This window comes from Lagopus muta, chromosome 3, assembly GCF_023343835.1.
Source record: "Lagopus muta isolate bLagMut1 chromosome 3, bLagMut1 primary, whole genome shotgun sequence".
Taxonomy (NCBI): domain Eukaryota; kingdom Metazoa; phylum Chordata; class Aves; order Galliformes; family Phasianidae; genus Lagopus; species Lagopus muta.
Window position 1 is genome coordinate 28789771 of NC_064435.1, and position 21852 is coordinate 28811622.

Consider the following 21852-nt stretch of genomic DNA (forward strand, 5'->3'; position numbering starts at 1 on the left):
AACACTATCTACCTGTAAGCAGATAAAGTGAAAATATCACTAGGCTACTAACTATTTCACTCTGAAGTTGTCCCTCTATCTTTCTCTGCAATAAAAATTCCAACTTAAAAGCCCTTGAATGATAAAAATCATGGGAAATATCTTGTTTCCATAAACACATTTGGTTTCATTTTCAGAATATAAACTATTTTGTGAGACCATATCAGAAGAGCTTAGGATCCCAGGCTTGGATGTCAGTACTTTTCTTGTATATATACACGTTTCGAATACTGAAATGTTGTTGGTTTGCAATTTGATGTCTTCTTGCCTCTTCCTTTCCTGTCCCTGACCTTCTATGTCAAGTCTGCAGTCTTTTTTATTGCCGCACTTTAAATATGAGTGATCGTGTTCTTGCATGCTCAGGCATAATAGTTATCCATTACATCTTGCAAACACTGTTTTTTCATAACTTGTAGCATAACTCCCCTCTCTCACCATTCCCTATTAAACAAGACCTAGGGAACCTTTCCACTGATCTTAGCAGTTTGTGAAAACATACCTAGATTTTACAGGTCTGAACAGGTTAGTTCAGGACTATTACTCTAGCTGAATGTAAATGCCATCAATCAGCTTCACAGTTTTCATCCATTCTGAGTAATTCATCAAACAATCTTTCTTTCTTTTTGTGGTCACATTTATTGCCTTCTGAAAGTCTCATGAGTAAACTCACCTCGGTCTCTGAGATGAACAATTTTGTCATGGAGAAATGTCTTAATTTTTCCTGTTTCAGACCTTTTTTTTTCTTTCATTTTTGCAGACACACATTTTCCTAAACAAGCATTTTCCAAGGTTTTTTAGAGTAGAATTATACATGAAAGCAAATAGTGAACAATTCACTGTAAGGAAGAACATTCAAGAGTATACTGAATAATTCACCTGGGATTAGAGATCCTGCTTTCTCCACAGACTTCCCATGAAGCCTGAAGCAAATTACTTAACAGTCTTGTTAATCAGATATATGCAAAATGTGATTTCACTTCTATTTCTAGCTCATCTATACTGTGAGGATGCTAGGATGGTCACTGTGTTTATATGCATTCCATAATAATTATGTGTTCCCCACAGCTGGGTCTACCCTGATATTAATTACAATGATAAAGCTCACGTAGAAAAAATGAGTTTGAAAATAAGTTATTCTGATGCTTGCTGTCCATATTCTGCTGCTGCTCTCTGGTGTATGGATTACAATTTCAAGCAAGTCCTGTTGTTTCAGATTATCAATTTGTGGCTGAAATAACTATTATAGTGCTGTGACATCCTGACATCTTTCATTCTGCACTGTTGCTTTGGTGAAGTAACATAGATTTGCTTTGTGTAAGGTCTTCCAAGTTGGAAATTAATTAAATAATTTACTGAGGCTAGTCTTCCTCTCGATAGCCACTAGCATTTAGTGTGTTGGAGCATCCATCTGACCATTTTGAATTAATTTGGCATGATACTGGGCTCCCAAATACTTCTTTAAATTCAAGTAATTTGTGAATTTTGCTTTTTCAAATTTTTGACAAATCGAAGGCAACTCCATTTATACACATAGAATTTTCCACAGCAGTTTCTTCCCTTTTCATTTTAGAAAAACAGTTCTTCCCTCCTGGATTATTTTTTTCTCTCTTTTGTTTTGCAAAAAGGCATGTCGTGTAGATGGTCAGTGAAATGCTTTTAAAGCATCTCAGGCAGAACAAAATGTTCTAACAAGCAGTTTCAGCTACTTATCTATCTGGAAGGCAATAAGCGTAGATAAACTAATGCTTGCAAAATCTTTTTATTTTAAGGTTTCCCACTAGAAGGGCCAGTAAACTTAGGAAAGCAACCTTTTATAAATATGTGAATTATTACATTGTTTCTTCTTGTTTAATCTTAAATTCACATTTCTGAAATTTAAGCAGGGGATAATACTTTCCCTTTCAGCTGGGACTTGGCCAGCATTATGGTTAGACTTCCCCTGCTCAGCACTCCCCAAGCAGCAAGCCCCTTGTTCAACTGTGTAGGCCTCCTGGCAGTTATGCCTAACTTTCTCTTTGCTGAGATGCAATGCTCTTGATCTGGGAGGAGATGAACCTTCAGTACTGATCAGCTTTCTTGGGCCTCTCTTCCCTCCAGTGTTCTATCCCACAGAACTCTGCTAAGCAGATCACCGAAGAAGCCAAAGTCTGCTGTCCTGAAATCCAGGGTTGTAAGCAAGCTGTGCATCGTCCTTTTGCCCTAAGGGTACTGAACTCCACAATTTCATGGTCACTGCACCAAGACTGTCCTTGAGCTTGACATTCCCACCAGCACCTCCTTGTTGATGAGAAAGAGATTCAGCACAGCACCTTTCCTCAGCTTTTCTATCACCTGGAGAATGAAGTTATCATTACAGTGTATGGTACCTGGTTTAGCAGCAGGTTGGACTTGATGATCTCTTGCATTTCCTTCCAATCTCTGTGATTCTGTGGTTCTGCAATTCCAATCTTGAGTGATCTTGGGCTTGTGATCAAAATCTTGAAAAAGTATTTCCCCACACATTTTCTTTTCCAGAACATGGATTCTCTTTCCATCAGCATATATATAGCTGCTGACTTGGTAAAAGATAAATTACTTGAATAACTCTTGTGATAAATGAAGATTTCTGGGGGAAGATCTAATGACCATTCATTTCAGGGAGTATAGTATCCATCCATCCTAGTGAACTGGCATGAAAGATACCCATTAATGCAGTACTGGACAGCCTTTCATTTTACAAATGTGTTGAAGGAATGAATATTCATGCAAAATGTGCTTGTGTGTGTATATCACAACCATTGCCCAGAATTTGTCCATTAGTGTTCTCCAGACAAAGGATTTCTCAACCCTTGCCCAGGACTTGCTTGGACTTATCCGTCTGTTTCCCCAGCAAGCTTTGAGACAATCATGTAAAAGAATAATCTCTTACGGTTGCTAAATGGATCAGTCATACCAACAATAAATGATTTACACTAAGATCCAACCAGATGCAAGTTTTGTTTTTGAGTAGAAGTATGCCCAATGAAAATTATCACATTAAACGTTTAAATGAATACATTTGTACATAGATAAAAAGCTTAGTATCAGTTCCAATTAATATAACCCTCTGGGTTTTATAGTTTGCAATTACTGAGAAAAGATGTATTTCAGGATACTTAGAGTACCTAGAGTATCGCAAATAGAAAGGTGGATTTCAAGGTTAGACTATTCTGTGGATAAAGAATTGGCTGTATGGTTGCATTAGAGGGTTGTGATCAACACCTGAATTCTCAGATGGAGGCTGATCACAAGTGGTGTCCATCAGGCATCTGCCTTTGGACCAGCGGTCTTCAGCATCTTTACAGAGAGATAAAGTGAGAATAGGATCTCACTTTAGCAAGTTTCAGATGACACCAAGTGGTACAGTAGATACAGTAGAAGGAACAGATGCCATCCAGAGGGACCTAGACAGACTTAAAAAGTGGACACACCTAATGACATTCAATGAGGCCAAATGCAAGGTGTTGAACTTGGGTCGAGGCAATCCCAGATATGTCTACAAACTGGGAGAACTCATTGAGAGTAACCCTGCAGAGAAGGTCTGGTGGTTCTGGTGGACAAAAACCTGGATATGAGTCAATAGTGTGCTCCTGCAGCCTGGAAGGCCAACAGTATAGCGGACTGCATCAAAAGAGGGGTGGCCAGCAACATGAGAGAAGTGATTGTCCCTCTCTACTCTGTTCTCTTGAGGCCCCATGTGTAGCACTGCATCCAGGCTTGGAAACTCCAGCACAAGAAAGATGTGGAGCTGTTGGAGAGGGTCCCAAGAAGGGGCACATAGATTATCAGAGGTTTGGAGCACCCTCATATGAAGACCTACTGAGGAAGCTTGGCTTGCGCACTCTTGAGAAGAGAAGGCTCCAAGGTGTCATCCATTGCAGCTTTTCAGTATTTAAATGGAGCTTATAAACAAGGTGAAGGCCAACTTTTTACATGGTCTGATAGCGATAAATGAAGGGGAAATGTTTTTTAAACCAGAAGAAGGTAGTGAGGCACTGAAACAGGTTGCCCAGAGAAGCTGTGGATATTCCATTCCTGAAGACGTATAAAGAGGCTAACTTGGATGGGAACCCTGGGCAGCCTAATCTAGTGCATGGCAAGCCTGCCCACAGCAGGAGGGTTGGAACTAGATGGTCTCCACAATCCCTTCCAACCTAAGCCAGTTTATGATTCTATGATGCTTACTTTATCTTATGTAATAGACTTAGTAAGGATGAGATATCCATATAAGGTCTAAGAGATTGACATTCACTGTGCACTGCTACAAGGATAATCTCCAATACAAAATTCAAACAGGTCTGTACAGCAAAGATGTTAGACAAAATAGTATGTTGTCTGCAATCTACTCTACTGAAAAATATATTTTTTCTTTCCTTTGTTTGTCTTCCATGGATTATGGAGTCAATTCAGCAAAATTGTCTTTGATCAGTGTGTCCTAAAATAGAATGCCACAAACTCTTTCTTCACAGTATAAAAATTATGTCTTGTTGGAAGGGACACAGGAGAATTTCAAAGACAACAACAAGCTATTAGATAAGCTTCAGAGAATATTTGACAGCGTTTATTTGGCTAATCGTACCTTTCCTTAAAACACCATGGGAGTTGAAGTCAAAGGCAAACTTTATGCCAACTTTGCCTTCTGAGCCAAGCTAAAGAATGTTACCAGTGGGATCCTGAAATTGAATTATGTGCTCTGAAAGATTATAAATGGAAATCTGGCAATTCAAAATAATCAACATGCATCACACCCCAACTATGGCTGATCAATTTTGTTTAGTTTCTTTTTAATTTTTTTTTTTGCACTGCATTCAGGATTCTTCTATAATTCATTTAAAAATGTATATCTCTCTATGGGAGTTGCAAAGATATGCGTAATCAAAGACAATTTGCTGCTCTAGGGGCGGTTTTTATAAGAAGCATAATGATTTTTTTTCTTTTTTTTTTCCCATTTTACAATGTGAAAGTCCAGGGACATTATCTGCTGTTCTGGAAATAGTGCTTCAGTTTGTTCCTGGGTGATTATCATATAAGCTGTACTGTCTTATAACAGGATTTTTGCAAGTATCCTGATTTCTGAAAAACTCTTACCAATGTGAATTTGATTGGAAAAATGAAGATTGATTTCAATATCACGGGAAGAAATGCTCAGAAAATGAGGGGAAACACAACTATAAGCACTAAGATTAGAGACACTCTTGCATCAGTGTTTACATCAAGCTGTTTTCTGTGATTTGTATTATTATGTGAAATGCTCCCCCACAAACTGAATTAGTTTTCATAAAAATTTTAGTTTAACTGAAAAGTTTACTCAAAAAGTCACTTTTAAAGTTGTTTTCCTACCAAAGAAATTGCAGTTTGAGCTATTTTTTTTTCATAGAATAATAAGATCATAAAATCATTTAACTCAGAAAAGAGGCTTCAATATCATCAAACCCAACCATCAAATTAACTCTACCAAGTCTACCATTTAACCATGTCCCTTAGTGCATAGTCTGCACATACCTCAAATATCTCCAGAGATGGCAACTTCAGCACTTCCCTGGGCAACCATTCCAGTGACTAACTATCCTCTCCATGCAGAAATTCTTTCCAATACCCAATTAAAACCTCTCTTGGAGCAACTTGAGCTCATTTTTTCCAGTCCTATCACTCACTGTCTGAGAAAGGAGATGAATACTCGTCTTACTGCAGCATTATTTCAGACAGTTGTAGAGAGCAAAGAGGCCTTCTAGAATCTCCCTTAGGAGATATTTTTTACCAACATGTATAGATTCAGTGTTAGCTAGCTAAGGACAAATAAATGCAGTGTGAACTAGATTGTTCCACTCTAACTAAACAGAAGAAACTTGGCTATTTCTCAGATTTCAGGTGATGCTACAGGGGTACTCCTACTTGGTACCTATCCATGGGCTAATAAAGGGTTTTACACCAGATAAAGCCTGGAATGGAATATCACAGTCAACTGACAGTTGCATGATTAGCTCTCACCTCTGCTTGGTAGAGTGTCAAAACTTCACATGTGCAATGGACTAGGAAGAGAAAAGTATTCAATAAACTAGCTGTGAAGATACTTTGCTAACTGTGAAGTTAAAGCAACTTCACAGAGAGTTGTTCTCTAGAGCCAACACGTGTTCTCTGTTTTCCCATGTATCTAAGCTCTGCATTCTTGCTTTCTCTGTGGCTGAATGGAGAGTCAATACCGTTCCCCAGCTACGATGACAAACAATAGCAATAGACAGAAGATGAGAAAGGAATTTATAATGAAATTACTTGCCAAAACTGGTACTCAGTATTCTAAGGGTGAGTTGGAGTGATGATTCCCTGAGTGAAATGCAACTCAAGCTATATTACTTTCAGTAGGATTTTATGTCTGTTTGGTTTATTTTAAATCACTGTTATAAAAAAACAAGTAGAGGAATGGCTTTCTGCTTGTTTGTTTATCATAGCTAACGTATAACTTACAAAGCAGTCATTCTTACCAGATGTTGTGTTGTTGACATATTGTTCATAGAGTTTTGATTTTGTTAGCTTTTTTCTGGTACAGTAACAAGATTTCTAACATGAAAGACTCTAACATATGTTAGTAGTTTGGAGCATTATTCTAGTAATTATTATTAGTAGTATTATAGTTAGTATGTTAGAGTATTACTGGCACTGCTGATATATGATGTATTTTAACTAAGGCCTGCTTGAATTTGAAGCAAAATATGACAAAAATTAGGAGGACAGGTGTGAACAGTAACTTTTTGGTGTATACCAATTTTCACTTTCAGTTGGCTACTGTTGGTAAAAAAAAGAATCCAGAAATATTTCATTTTTCAAAACACTGCATGTGGTTGTATTAGCAGACAAAGGAAGGGCGACTGATGTTTTCTACCTGGACTTGTGCAAGGCCTTTGACATGATCCCTCACCACTTCCTTATCTCTAAATTGGAAATATATACATTTGAAGACTGGACTATTAGGTAAAGATATTGACTGGATAGATAAAGAATTGGTTGGAGGGTCATAGCTAGGGGGTTGTTATCAATGGATCTATTACTACATGGAGGCCGGTCATGAATTGGGTCCCCTGGGAGTCTGTATTGAGACTGGTGTGTTCAACATCTTTGTCAGTGACTTAGACAGTGGGATTGAGTGCATCCTCATCAAGTTTACTGATGACACCAAACTGAGTGGTGCAGTTCACACAATAGAAGGGAGGAATGCTATCCAGAGGCATCAGGACACACAAGAATCTAATGAGTTTTAACAAGGCTAAGTGCAGGGTGTTGAACTTGGGTCAAGGCAATCCCAGATGCATTACATATCTATAGAGTGAGAGATACATCCCAATCCCATGTCTGAAGACTGGAGAAGAACTCAATGAGAGCAGCCCTACAGAGAAGAACTTGGGGATCCTGATGGACAAAAAGTTGGACATAGCCAGGAGTGTGCACTTTTATTGTTGCAGCAGGTTCAGAGGATGATCAAAAGGTTAGAGCACCTCTCCTATGACAAAAGGTTAAGGGAGCCAGGCTTGTTTGGTTTCTCCTTAAGTTGCACCAAGTAAGTTTAGGTTAGATACCGGGAAAAACTTCTTTACAGAAGGGTTGTTAAGCACTGGAAAAGGCTCCCTAGGGAGGTGGCACCATTCCTGGATGTGTTTAAAAACCGTTTGGATGTGGTGCTCAGGAATATGATTTAGTGGAGAGTTGTTAGGGTAGGGTTGTTAGAGACTCAGGGTAATATGGTTAGATTGTGGTTGGACTCGATGATCTTTAAGGTCCTTTCCAACCTGATTGATCCTATTCTGTGAAAAGAGGGCTCCAGTAAGACCTCATTGTGACCTTCCAATAATTGAAGGGAGCTTAGAAGTAAGAGGAGGGCTAACTTTTTAAGCAGTCTGATAGTGATAGGACAAGGTGGAATGGCTTTAAACTAAAAGAGAATAGATTTATATTACACATTAGGAAGAAATCTTTTACTCAGAGAATGGTGAGGTGCTCAAACAGGCTACTCTGAGAAGCTATGGATGTCCCATCTCTGGAGGCATTCAAGGACAGGCTAGATATGATCTTGGGCAGCCTTATCTAGTTGTTAGAAACCTTGCTCAAGGCAGGAGGGCTGGACGTGGATCATGTTCAAGGTCCCCTCCAACTGAAGTCATTCTGTAATCTTATGATTCTGTGATTATGAAGGAAGAGACTGTAACTTATTTACCCATTAAAGTACTTTCCATAGTGACTGGTTGAATGTCTGCGTTACAGAAGCAGTCAGATCATTTACTCATGAATAGAATCTAGAGGAGTTTATGTTTGTGCTTTGGTTAGAGGAACAGCCAAAAGTGATTTTAACAAAACTGGCTGAGAAAAAGATGCCTACTTGCTTACCTTTCCCTTTTCCCCTTCTGTCCCTCACTTTAATGCTTGGCCTATAACAAGATGTCTCACTGAACATAAAACTTTTTCAAATAAGGGCATTTGTGGCAGCATGTCTCTGATGTTTGAGGAATCTTGATACAAAGCAGGAGGAAATCCTTATCTAAGCATAGCAGAATCACTGAAGTGGTTGTGCCTTGGAAAATCTTTCCCATAGACAGGGCAATGGCAGGAAGGGAGCTGTTGCTGAATCCAAAAGAGTTTAGGGATCCTTAGTGAAAACCAACTCCGGTCTGAAAAAGGTGGTTACTGGGCTTGGGTTATAGCAAAATAAAACCTTATTTTAGGAAATAAGCAAACAAACAAAAAAGTAAAGGAAAGAAAAGAACATAACATGAGGCAGCTGGGTAACTGAGATGAAGGATATGACAGCATTAAAAAACTTTACCAGGATCTGTTAGTTAGTTACTGGCCTTTACAGAGGAAAAGCACATTCATATTCATGTTTGTGTAGATAAAAGAGGCTTGTAAAAAGTTTAGAATGCGTTGACCAAGGGGAATATTAATTACACTTACACTGCCAGAAATCTGAACTTCAGAATGGAAATGAATCCTAGGGAAAGAAACAAGTCCAGAGAAAGTGAAACTGCTCAACCATGAGCACTTAAGCACAAATGATCATACTAAAGTACATTTCAAGGGAAAGGAGCTCAGAAAAAAAAGGCTGCATTTATAGTTTCAGATATTTGCAAGTGACAAATCATAGCTAATAGATATGTAGTCAAAACGTATGCTCTAGAGTCCAGAATTACATAAATTTCTCTTTTTCCCTTTTTCTTGATTTAATTTAAGAGATCCAGAAGAATTGGTTTTCAATTCTGCTTATCCTCTGCCTTTGGAAGACTGAATTTTTCTTCTTTGAATGCTGTTTCGAGATTGATGCTCTGAGCTATTTCAAGATGATATCTATCTGATATGGGATCCTGCTTTTGTTGTAATATCTACATCTAGGCAGTGATCCATTACGACATCTATTTTTCAGGTACCTGGTAACAATTCCACAGTATTGAATGTGCCCAACCCCAGGTAAAGAAACAGGAAGAGAGATGACACCAATAAAATAAAAGATCTAAAGACAGAAGAAAGACACAGCTGACCAGACACAGGCCACCAGATGACTTATCACTTAACTTGAAAAAGGAAAGTTAAAAGTTATGAGGTTACAGGGATCCATTATTTATGTACCAGTGCTTTCTTTTTGCAAAATTCAATTATTCTTCTAGATCTCCTAATCGTTGGAATAAATATGCCTATTTTTCTTGTGCTTTTCTCTCAGACATCTAAAGATATTTCTTCAGAAGTAATGTAATGGCAAAATTATGCTGAAATACACTGCACATTCACTGTCAAGAAATAGAATTTTGTGTTTATTGCCTGTATTATTAAAGGTAACCTCTAATCCTAACTTAAATAAGACTTATAATTTCAAAAATACTTTCAAAATTCAGAGATAGGGCTCTATCTCCTACGCTGTTTAAAACATTTTAGACAAAGCTTTTTCCTGGACATGGCTCTGTAGTTCTGAAAATCACTGCACAGGGACTGATCACACCAGGCCTTTGCAATCTCATTTGCAAGATCTATATTTGCAATGCAGTATAAATATGCCACCAGATTTTCGCTTCCATAAATTCGCTTTTAAAAGTGGCTTTTTCAGAAGCAAGTAGGTCTTCCATATTCAGAGCCACGCTAATTCCACAGCTTTTACTTTTAAGCCTTCTTTCAAACGTGGTATCAAAATTAGATATTTAAAATTCTGGAGAGTAGGACACCTCATATTGTGACAAAGAAGAATTAGTAAGAATTTTCTTCACAGAATGAAGAGCAAGTTCACTTCCTGAGCAGATAGGAAAGCATGCCACAGAGAAAAACACTATTTTTAAGAACACTTCAACTCTTTATAAATGTGTAAGTCATTTCCCAATGTTTGCTGCGTCCATCCTTTCATTATTCCCTTTAATCAACTTCAAACTTAGGAGAAGCCTCTTCACTGTTAAAATCAATTGAAATTTTATCAGGAGAACTAATCTTGCCTTCAGGCTTTCATTTTATTTCTTTCTCTCTTTTTGGCTGCTTTATATTTTTCTCAAATTAGCCAGTGCCAGTACAATGTCAGTCCAGTCATTCAAACATATTCTTATGCAGCTTGGTGTTGTAGTTTTTAGAATTTAGAAAATATGAACATAAAGATGCTGCTGCTGAAGAAGTAAGCCAAAAAAAAAAAAAAAAAAAAAGTATTTGTTTTAACACGTGTGAAAATGTGTTCAACAGCAATGGTGTTTTAATTTCTACTGCATGTCTAAACCAAGGATTTTAAGATACTTCTATTTCCGTACTTCTGATAAACAAAAGGGATTAATGACTACTGGTCTGAGGCATGGAAGTGTATTTTCATAATAAGGCCCTACCAAGTATGAATTAGTCTTGAATTTCAGCATCAGAACATAAGCAATATATAGAAAATATTGTATTTACTTATTAAAAGAGCAGTTATTTGGAAAGACATGCACACATGCAAAAGTAAAAGATATAGGTGAAATAGTACAGAGCTAATGGCTGTGAGTCCCAGAGGCTATGTTGAGCTTGGGTATGATAAATTCAGATACCTAATAAACCCAGCTAAACCTGCTGGTGTAAAAGTTAGACTTGGATGAGGTATAATATAAGGAATGGATCTGGCTATTCTAATTATTGACCAACCAGAATAAACACCTGAATCCTGAGAAAGTTGACCACAAGAATGTATTTTAACATTTTTATTATCATTCCCAGAATTATTCTTCCTTTAACCCCAGTGAGGTCATCAAGAAGTGACCTCATTTTTCTCTGCAGCTGGCTGAGGAGGGGAAGCATAGTGAGAGGTGTGCTCTGCTCCCTGGCCACCAGGGACAAGACACATAGGAATGTCACAAAGCTGCAGCGAGGAAGGCTTGGACTGGTCATTAGGAAAAATTTATCTACTGTGAGAGTGGTCAAAGAGTGGAACATGCTTGGGTTGAGGTGGTTGATACCTTATGGCTGCTTGTGTTCAAGAGATATTTGGAAAATGCCCTCAGTAATACGCTTTAATTTCTGGTTCCCCTGTAGAGGTCACGCAGCTGGACTAGATGATGTTTGAAGGCCCCTTCCAGCTGTTTTGTTCAGTTCAGTTCTGTTCTGTTCTGTTCTATTCTGTTCTACAAAATGTGATTTACACAGAACAATAGGCCAGGATAGGAGCTGCCTAAACCATTCAACAGAAAGCACTAAGAACAAGGACTGTCTTAAATCCTTGTATATGTATTCTAGGTATCTGACAAAGCATTACTAAATATTCAGGAATTTGAATCTGTTTGAATATGTTGAGGATAAGCATACAAGATCTTTCAAAGTATATCCTCTAATAATTATAATTCAGTATTTTTGTAGACCTAACCCACACGTAGAAAATGGAAGAAACTTTAGAGAGTCTTGATCCAAAAGGGTCAGTGACACAAGGAATCATCGTCAGTGCTGAGTAGTGGTCACATCTACCTCCAACCCTGCATATTGCCTCAGATCAACACAGGAGAGTGCAATGTCTGGAGAAATAAGGAAAGTCAGTGCATCTTGAGAATACAAGCAGAGGTTTGCATGTAAAGATATCAAATACATGGAGAGAGAATGCATTTATTTGAAGCAGGATTGCTATGAATGTAAATGGCATAAATTTGCATAGCTTGTAACTCAATTTTATAGAGCTGTAAGCTGGGAAAAATGTAACAGAAAAGTTAATGGAATCATTTAATAAAGGACAATGAGCAGGCATCATAATTCTAAGCAGGATTGGGCATTAGAGAAATGTATGCAGTACCTCACTTAGTACAGGAAGTATTCCTTAAGACTGTGGGGCATTTAACATAATGCTTTTATGAATAAAATGTTCCATATACATCCTAACAAATCACCAGCAAGTTTATTTTAACCTTCACTGCAAGATAGTATTGAAAACTGTGGGAGGATTTCCATGAATTGTGAAAGCCTAAAGCAGATACTTCTTTTAGATGCATCAGGATGTTAGGTGTCCATTGCCTTACGTAAGCGGTGGGAAAAGCTCATGTGTGATCTCTACCTATCCATGATGAAGAGGTCCCTTGTAGTTCTTTCATATACAGAGGAGGTCTTTGTAGCTCTTGTGCAGATTTGAATTTTGCCTTCCTTGAAGTGAAAAGGGAGATCTAAAGTCAGTCATAGAGAAACCAAATCTGTTTTCTAGCAGATACTTTACTGGCAGCTTTGAAAGCTGATGATGGAAGCATAACCCTTTTCTAACAACCTTTTATGGTCTCAGAATACCTGTGGTATGTGGATGGAGAGCTTGGTTACAAGAAGAACAAAGCCATACAAATTGCTGCTGATCCCTTTCCCCACAGACATCCAAAGCGAAGCTTTTAAGACCAGAATCTGATCTCAAGCCAAGGCAATTTCCTGCATTTTCCCACGGTCAATAACACTTGTCCAGAAGAGGGATTGTACATGGGACCATTTCAACTGTGCAGAGCCCCTGCCTGTTGCTTCATAAAGCCTTGGAGGAGACCATTAAAATTTTTTTATAGTAAGATATCCCCTCAGTAGGCAATTTCATTACCTGGGGACCTCATTCAACATTTTTATTCATTCTTCAAAAGACAAGAACTCCCACTGACTTCAACCAGGCTCCTATCTGACTTAAAAAGGAGCTCGGACTTTTGAGTACACTCCAAAAATAATAACTGCATACTTCAAAAATAGTGGAAGTGATTGTTACAAAAATTCACGGTATGTGCAATTTCTGCTCTCCCTGAAATGTTATATGTACATGCACACTCATGGACGTAAACAAACACACTGAAGAATAATATCTTCAGTAATTTTCTGTAGTCATTGACCAAGTGCTGGAAACTCTTTTCATAACTTTAAGTATGTTTTTGGGATCTAACATCTACCTTGAGAGGATCACAGAATCACAGAATCACAGAATTGTAGGGGTTGGAAGGGACCTCCAGAGATCATCGAGTCCAACCCCCCTGCCAAAGCAGGATTCTATATAAAGCATTTTATTGTTGTTAAATATCAGGTTCTCTAAAGCTGCTGTGAGAGAACAGTTATTTGTCATGATAATTTAAAAATCTGTTAATACTGGACAGTCCATGTATGTAAATTTCTACTCATGTATGATGCCTCACTGACTTCAGAGAACATCAGAAAATAGGTTTGGAATGTTGTCAAGGTGCCAGTAAATTTCTCTTGTCCAGAAGCAGAATCAAAGAATTACAGAATCATACAATCACCAAGGTTGGAAAAGACCTACAAGATCATCCATTCCAACCGTGTGCCTATCATCAATATTTCTCACTAAACCATGTCCCTCAACACAACATCTAAATGTTCTTTGAACAACTCCAGGGTTGGTGACTCAATTGCCTCCCTGCGCAGCCCATTCCAGCACCTGAACACTCTTTTGGAAAAGTAGTGTTTCCTAATGTCCAGCCTGAAGCCACCACACCTTAAACAGACAGATTTTATCTAACTTCTTGAAAACTGCCAGTTCAGTAACTTGTCTGGACAATCTGCCAGTGTACTTAGTAACACTTAAGACAAGAAACTTTCTTCCTACATTTATAATGTTTTCCTTGCTATTACTCAAGTCTATTCGTTCTTTAACCACTGCATATAAAAAAATACACTTTTCCTATTTGTAGTTCTTTTTATGTATTGCCCCATTTTTATAATACAAAAGTAAACAACTCAGTCATCTAAATCTTTCATTTCAGGCCATAATTTCCTTGGGCAACCTGTGAACCTGGACTTAAGGAGAGCAGGCTTCGACTTTTTGAAGGCAGAGTCCTGTGGAATAAGGCCCTGGAGGAAAGATGGAGAGGGGTTGGAGAGAAGAAGAGGGGAGAAGAAGGATGCTTAACATTCAAGGATCATTTCCTGCAAGTTTAAGAGTAGTGCAGCCCAGTGAAGAGGAAGTCAGGATAAAACTCCAGAAGGCCTACATGGATAAACAAGGAGCTCCTGGCCAAGCTCAGACAGAAAAAGGAAATCTACAGAGGGTAGAAGAAAGGACCTGGGATGAACATAGATACAGGATCTGAGCATCCAGGATCAAGTTAAGAAAGCTGAAGTCCAAATGGAAATGATAACAACGCCATCAAAGCCTACAAAGGAGAGGTCTTACACTGCAACTAGGAGTTTTTCCTTCTATATTTAAGCCAGGCATGTTCTGAAATGAGATTTCCATTCAGAATAGCCCAGCTATGATAGGATACTCAGTTTTTTTGAACCCTTTCAACTAAAAGAGCATCACTTCACTGTTAAAGGTGAGCTCATATCCTGTCATCATGATTGGCACTGTGGTATCAGGCAAATTCTACATCTACCTTATTAAACTTAAAGTAGATTTTAAAGAAAAAAAATTGGAATGCACTTGAATTTTGGGTGCAAAATTTCAGATTTTTTTCTCTTTTCTCTATAAAGAGTAATATGATCATTTTCTTGCCATGAGAAGCAGTTGACTAATCTACTTTTAAAAATTATGTATTTATTACCACTCTGTTTATTCTAGGCAAATTGCACCAGTTCATGTTTTAATGACATTCTTTAGCCCTCAAGTATTTATTATAAAAGAAATTTAAGAGCTTAAATAGTAACTGATACAATATATAATAAGTTCATTCTAATAAGGTTAATGTTACGGTGTGAATCTTAACTTGTGGATTACCTGAATTATACCTTCAATTTTTCATTGTTCTACCAGTCTGTCTAGTATGTGTCTTGTGTCTTTTGAATACCTATCAAATGAGCATAGTTGTGAAATGAAAGAAGTCTTTGTGCATTTTCTGTGTGTGTATGTATATATACATATATATATATATGCCCAATTTTTTTTTCTTTTAATCTCAAATGCCTCTCTCTTCACTTCTTTTTGTAACGTTCATATATTACTCTTTGCCATTAGCATGTGAAGATATTTCAGCATTAACTTTTAAAAAAAATCATTCGTCATTTACTTCAGAATGCACACTAAGAAATTATCAATAGTAGCATCACTTTATTGATGATGTTTTAAAATCTTCTAGAAAAACTCTACCTTATTTTGTATTCATACTGATTGGATTGATTTATACTAAGAATATTTTCTCATGCTCCACAAAAGCTACATTTTCATGGCTAGCATCTTGCTATCCTTCATTTGCAGTAGCAATAAAAAACAGGATAGTTCTGCTCATGAACATACTAAATCCATTAGCACAATTCAATTATTCAGATAAGTACAACTGAGCCTTTAATAAGAGTCTATAATGACGTCAAATACCACCCACAAAACAGTAATATTCTGTCTTGTATTCACCTCCAACAAATTCAAGTCTTGTTTATGATAATTAACAAAGATAAGTACTGAACACAACAACTGCTTAAGTATGAAGCAAAAATGATTTTAGATTAAGAAAGTCAATAAATCCAACTTCTGAAACAAGGAAATGTAGTAAAATATTTTATTCTTCTTGAATAATTTTCTGTATAACAACTTTTTATCCTACAGCAAAAAATTCCCAGAGGCAAGACAGACCCTGATTAGTTTCAGCTCTAGAGGACGAATACTAATGGATTCTAAAAGACAGAATTAAAATAATCAATAGTCAAAGCCCATGTATGCAGGATGGTTACAAATGCTTTATTAGAAGAACAGTGTTATTGCATTTATAAACCTACAGGTATCTTTGAGAAGATGAACACGTGTGAGATGAAAAAAAGAAGTAAAACTGTTTAATTTTTGAAATATTTTTCAAAATCTTTAATATGAAAGAGGCTTGCTAAATGATTTATAGAAAACCTAATTAGTAAATTTAGCTTCTATATTTTGGATTTACTCTTTCTGAAGTCACTGATACATATCTCGTACAACAGAATATCAAAAACATTCCAAAGACTAAAGAAATTTCTATGAGATATTGAAGTAGCAATTTCATCTGTCATTACAATAACTGTGCAATTTCATTTCATTTACATTAAATAGAAAGCAACGAATGTAGTATTTTAAGAGAAAAGAAGCCTTAATTTCTCCTCTTTCGCAAAAGCCCATATGTTTGCAATTTATGAAGGACAAAGTTCCTACTATAAACCAAAATTGTGCACCGTTGTCATGATGTTCTCCTTTATTTACCAACAAATTGACAGCAAGTAGCATTGTTCTGAAATTGTGAACTCATGCAGAGAAACGTGGCCATAGATAGCTCTTACTGATCACAAAATCAGTCTTCTGCTTCTACTGCAGTGTGTGCAATCCCAGTGGAAAAGAGTGAAACTGTTATTTGTCACAATAAATGAAAGCACCTAGTATTGCTTGGTAGAGATTTAGGACTGAATTACATATAAAGGGTTATATTCCTCATGAGAAATAAACTCGATATTTTGCCTTTCCCATTCCCTTTTTTTTTTTTTTTTACTTCATGGGAGAAATAAATTTTATGTATATTCTCATGTGTACATCTGCTTGGGGATGAGATAAAGAGAAAGAGAAAAGGGCTAAAAAAGGTCAAAATTAGTTGGAATAAAGATACTTGTCAGAAGTAGTGAGTTCTGGGAAAAATTTGAAGTACATAAGTTTTCAACAGGATTTTTTTCAACCTTCATTTGGATGCATCATTTAAGGCATTAGTTACCAGCAACAGAATGAGACAGTAGGAAGAACATAATGACAGAACATGATTAAAGTAGCAAATCACAGTCAAGCATCATTAGCACAGACAGGTCACTGGTTTAAGAAAATATTAAATTTCCAAGATGTCTAGAGAAGCAGACATATTATTGACAAATATTATTTTTTTCATTAGTTGTTCGCATATTGTAATACCATAATGTCTTCCCTTAGTAAATTTATATGCTTCACAGTAAATTGACTTTGAAAAATGAAATATATAATGGAAAAAATAATAACCTCAGAAAATTTGATCTGGATTTTCCCTCTGGTTACAGGAGAGGTTTTACTAGCACACATTAAACGGTTGTAAAGAAAATTGAGCAGTTTAAGCATGTGAATACATGCATCTCTTAAAGAGTGTGAACTCAATGGTTTGGAAACGTAAATGCAGTTGGAGCTGTGAGGGGAAATCTGGGCTGGGGACTCAACGTTCTCTGATCCCTCAGGCAGAGAGCATTAAATGTACCATTCTGAATTTGGGCAGCGTCTGGCAAGATGTTGTTTTAGGGGGAAGGTAGCTGGAAGTGAGATCGGGGATGGCCCTACGTCCCTTGTCTTCATGGCCTATTTAATACTGGTGGTTTGGGTGTTAGCATCTCATAATCCTAAACACTGCTAGATTTGGGGTAGCTAATGCACTGTGATTGGAAAGGAAAAATACTTTCAAATGCTCCAGAACCCTTTCCCTGACAGTATATGGCTTTCTGCAGCATACTCCCCCATCACTCAGGAGAATAGCAGAGATACCCATTTCTGGAGGCCACCTCTGTGTACAGCGGGACTGGGAAGAAAACAAAGTGCTTGCCACTCTGGTACAGAAGGTTGGAGGGGAAAAGATGGACTCTGCAGCAATTACAGCAATTACAGCTTTCAGAATGCAGAAAGAGAATTTTAAGGGAGTGTGTGTACTTTTAAAAGCCAGATTGGAAAAGATTAACAGGCTAAGAATGGCAATGAGCTGTGCTACAGACCAGCTTTTGCTTTTATTTCCCCGTTAGCTACTGCAGGTGTTTTGTTATGCCTTCATTTTCATATCTTGCCTTTAATATCATTTATCTTTTTTTTTTTGTTTTTCCTAATTTAGTTTTTTATTAGTCCCAGGAAATGCGTTAGCTGTTTAATATTTCCTCCTTGCTTCAGGAAGATAGTTTTCAATAATTTTTGCAAAGATTAAAACATTCAGTCGAAGTACGTGCCTTCCTTGTATTTATTAAAGAGCTGTATTTATCTTGCCTGTACATTGTTGGTAGTTTTTTTTCCTAGAAATTATATATCTTCCATCTGGGAAATCTTAAATTCTAGTGCAATAAATGCACTAACAGCAACCATAGAGCATGTGCAAGACAGACAGATACCAAGTGAGGGAAAGAAGGAACAAGCAAGGTATTGTATGATCTTACGGAGACATGCTGGGGTTATTATCAGCTTCTGAATTCCACTGAAAGCTCATTATGTCCCGTTAGTTATAGGGCAACTCTCTATATTCTCCCCAGTAAGCCAGGTAGTCAAGCTTCTATTCTTCCACGCACTGGGGAAATGTGCAAAAGTATTGCAATTTACGAATTCAGGAGTCTCTCTGAGGAGCTGAACCTGTGTCAAATGTGAAAGGAAAGGGTTTTGTGAAATAATTTCATCCTTATAATGAAATTGCTGACATGAATTCTCCCACTTGCTGAATTATTTAGAGGAGGAAAAAGTAATAAGTAAATTTCTCTCTCAGAATCTGCTTTTGCCTTTCTTAAAACAATTGCTTCAGTAGCTTCTGCTCACATTTATTTCTCTGAAGGCTTTTTACATCTATAAATTCTAGATGGATTTTCATCAAGTGCAGGCTTTAACAGTTTCTTTTCAAATAAATCCTACAGTAGGAAACAATGAAGACAGCCAGCATGTTCATCTCACTATGCAGCATCCAGTGGCTGCAACCAAAGAATCTTCTGGAGCTCCATGGCCTGCTAGGAGATCTGTATTCAGGAGTGGGTGTTTCAGCTGCAGATCTCTCCCTTCTGAGCTCTCATAGGCTGAATGGGCCTTGCTAAAGGTCTTTGAGATGCAATTCCAGGTACTGACTAGAGGGGGTTGAAATAATCAAAGCAGAGTTCGTGCTTTTAAATGTCTGATTATTTTCCGGATGCTTCTTTTGCTTAGTCAGATTTGATCGGATTGCTGTATGCATGCTGATTTTTTTGTGGTGAGCACACAGGCACTTGTGCACAGCCTGCACAAGTCTTCTCTTCTGTGCCCCTCCACGTTTGGGAGCTGAACTCACTGCATATGTGCATGCTGAAATTCAACTGATTTCCAGAAACACCTATTACTGCAGCAGTCCATCAGCACTTAACATAACATGAAGGATAGAAATTGCTTTACATTTTGTTAATAAATATTGATTTGGCATTTGAATTTTGTTTGTGCTCAGACATCAGTTTTATGACTCATTCTGTTCATTGCAATTTTCCTTTACACTGTTGTGCTAGCATATTTCATTTGAGAGCTATTGCAGAAAAATCTTTTCTAATACCATTTTCCATCTCCTGTGCAACATTAAACCTTCAATCTTCCAAAAAACTCAGCTTTTTTTCAGGTCAACCCTTAATTATTCATCTGAGCGCTCTTCTGTTTGTTGTTCTGTCTCTGTAAGGTGTGATTGCACTACTAACTCATATGGTGTCATTTCCTTTCCCTGGTGATTATCAGCAGGATTTTTAATGGAACTACAACAAATAATGACCAGTGAACACTTATGGAAATATAGTGGATGCACTATACTTGTAACTGTATAGATACAGTGAATTACATGGATCTGAGTGTTCACAGAATTTTAAAGTGAACTCTTGGCAGAATTCTGGCAGCCATGGAGATTTTGTTTGCTATGGCTTAGAGTATTCAAAACAAAACAATAGTCTGTCATGAGAGACTGTAAAATAGCAATGAAAAAGTAGTGGTCACTTCTGATGTTAGATATCATAGTTATTTAAATTATAATGTAAAAATAGTTCTTAATATGCGCTTCTTATGACACAATCCTTTGCATATTTTCATGGAATTAAACTTAATTTACAGGGATGCTCAGGAAAGCAAAGTAAATGATATTCCATTAGACTGGCTAGAACTTGCACTATGAAAAAACAGACTGCACACTTTCATTTGCTCAAATTACTCAACTTTGAATAATTTGAGAGAATGAGGTTGTCTCTTTTGGTCCTTGGGTGATTTTTTATGTCTATCACCTTATCATTTTTTTCAACACGTAGCAAGCCAACAGATTATAAGTTTAAGGATATTTGCTTTAACTAAACTTTCACAAGATTCTATATATGCACAACACTGACAGAATAATAAGCAGCAACATCCACTTTATCAGACTATCTTCCTTTTGAGGGTATTCTTATTTTTTTTTTCCACCATAAGTGATAAAAGCCATTCCTTGTGATCACAGTGTGAGATGATCTTGTAGAAATGCTGCAAAAACTGTATCAGGTGGGCTTCATCCTTCAATGGTAGTGGAGGCTTATACAACAACTTTTATTTCTGAGACAGATATAAAGACACTGTTTAACAATGTTGGAGGTCATAATCAAACTTTCTGTTCTGTAGGATATTTGTGAAGCTATGCTGTGACTTTTTTTTTTTTTTTTTTTTTTTTTTGTGCAGATGAGGAGCTCCTGGCTTAAAATAGCTGACAAGTTGCTGCTTTAATTGCAGTATTAGAGCTGATGCCACAGAGAATGAAGCATGTGCACAGATTTAAGTGCAAGCATGACTATGTTGGCTTCCAAAGGAGTATTAACAGGATTAGATACACATTTATTCTGTGCAATGAAAAGGGCAAGGGAGTTTTAATCCCCCTATTCAAGCATTTTCCCATACCTGTTTCTCTAGATAAAGCTAGTATTGATGAGAGGAAAAAAAAAGCATAGTGGATTCTTAAATTATAGGCTCTCTTTTTTAATGAAGGAAGGAATAGGATACAAAGCAGCACTCTGAAGAAGCAGCCACAGTAGAGTAAAAGGTTCACAGTGGCATAAAATAGATTGAAAATTGTTTCAGTACAAAGCAGAAGGGATGACATTAAAAGGAAGATAGACAGAGATTATGAAAAGGGGGCTTGCTTTGCCATTAGCAAAGACTGCAAATAAGCCGTTCTTAAGCTCATATGCAAATAAGAAGTTCTTGATGGAATTAGGACCAAAATCATCTTATCTTTGTTTTAAAACATGATTGTTCTGCAATAACCTTTTATTTTCAGATAGAGATTTATAAGATCAGAGGAGGAATTTACAATGGACTTAATTTGGTGACCAACATTGACCTTCCCAGTCCTACTTTGTTTTGCAGCCTCTTTTAAATTTGTATTTTTCCCTTCTGATTTAAACTGTTATTTTTCCCTCACCAAATATTCCTTCTTTTTTTTCTGCAGAAGTAAATGGAATAAACTGAGTGCATGTGTTTAATTCTCATATCTTAGATGAGAGGCATGTAATAAACCCCAAAATTCCTTAATACGTTCATAAATCTAAAAGGCTTTTGTAGAAATCCAATGCCAAGCAGCATTTCTTCTTCATTTTTATCCTCAGTTTCTACTGACAAATTATGATTTATGGAAACTGAGTCAAAACGGTTTTTCTCTTACTTTTTTACATATCATTTTATGAACATGAGAGAGTATT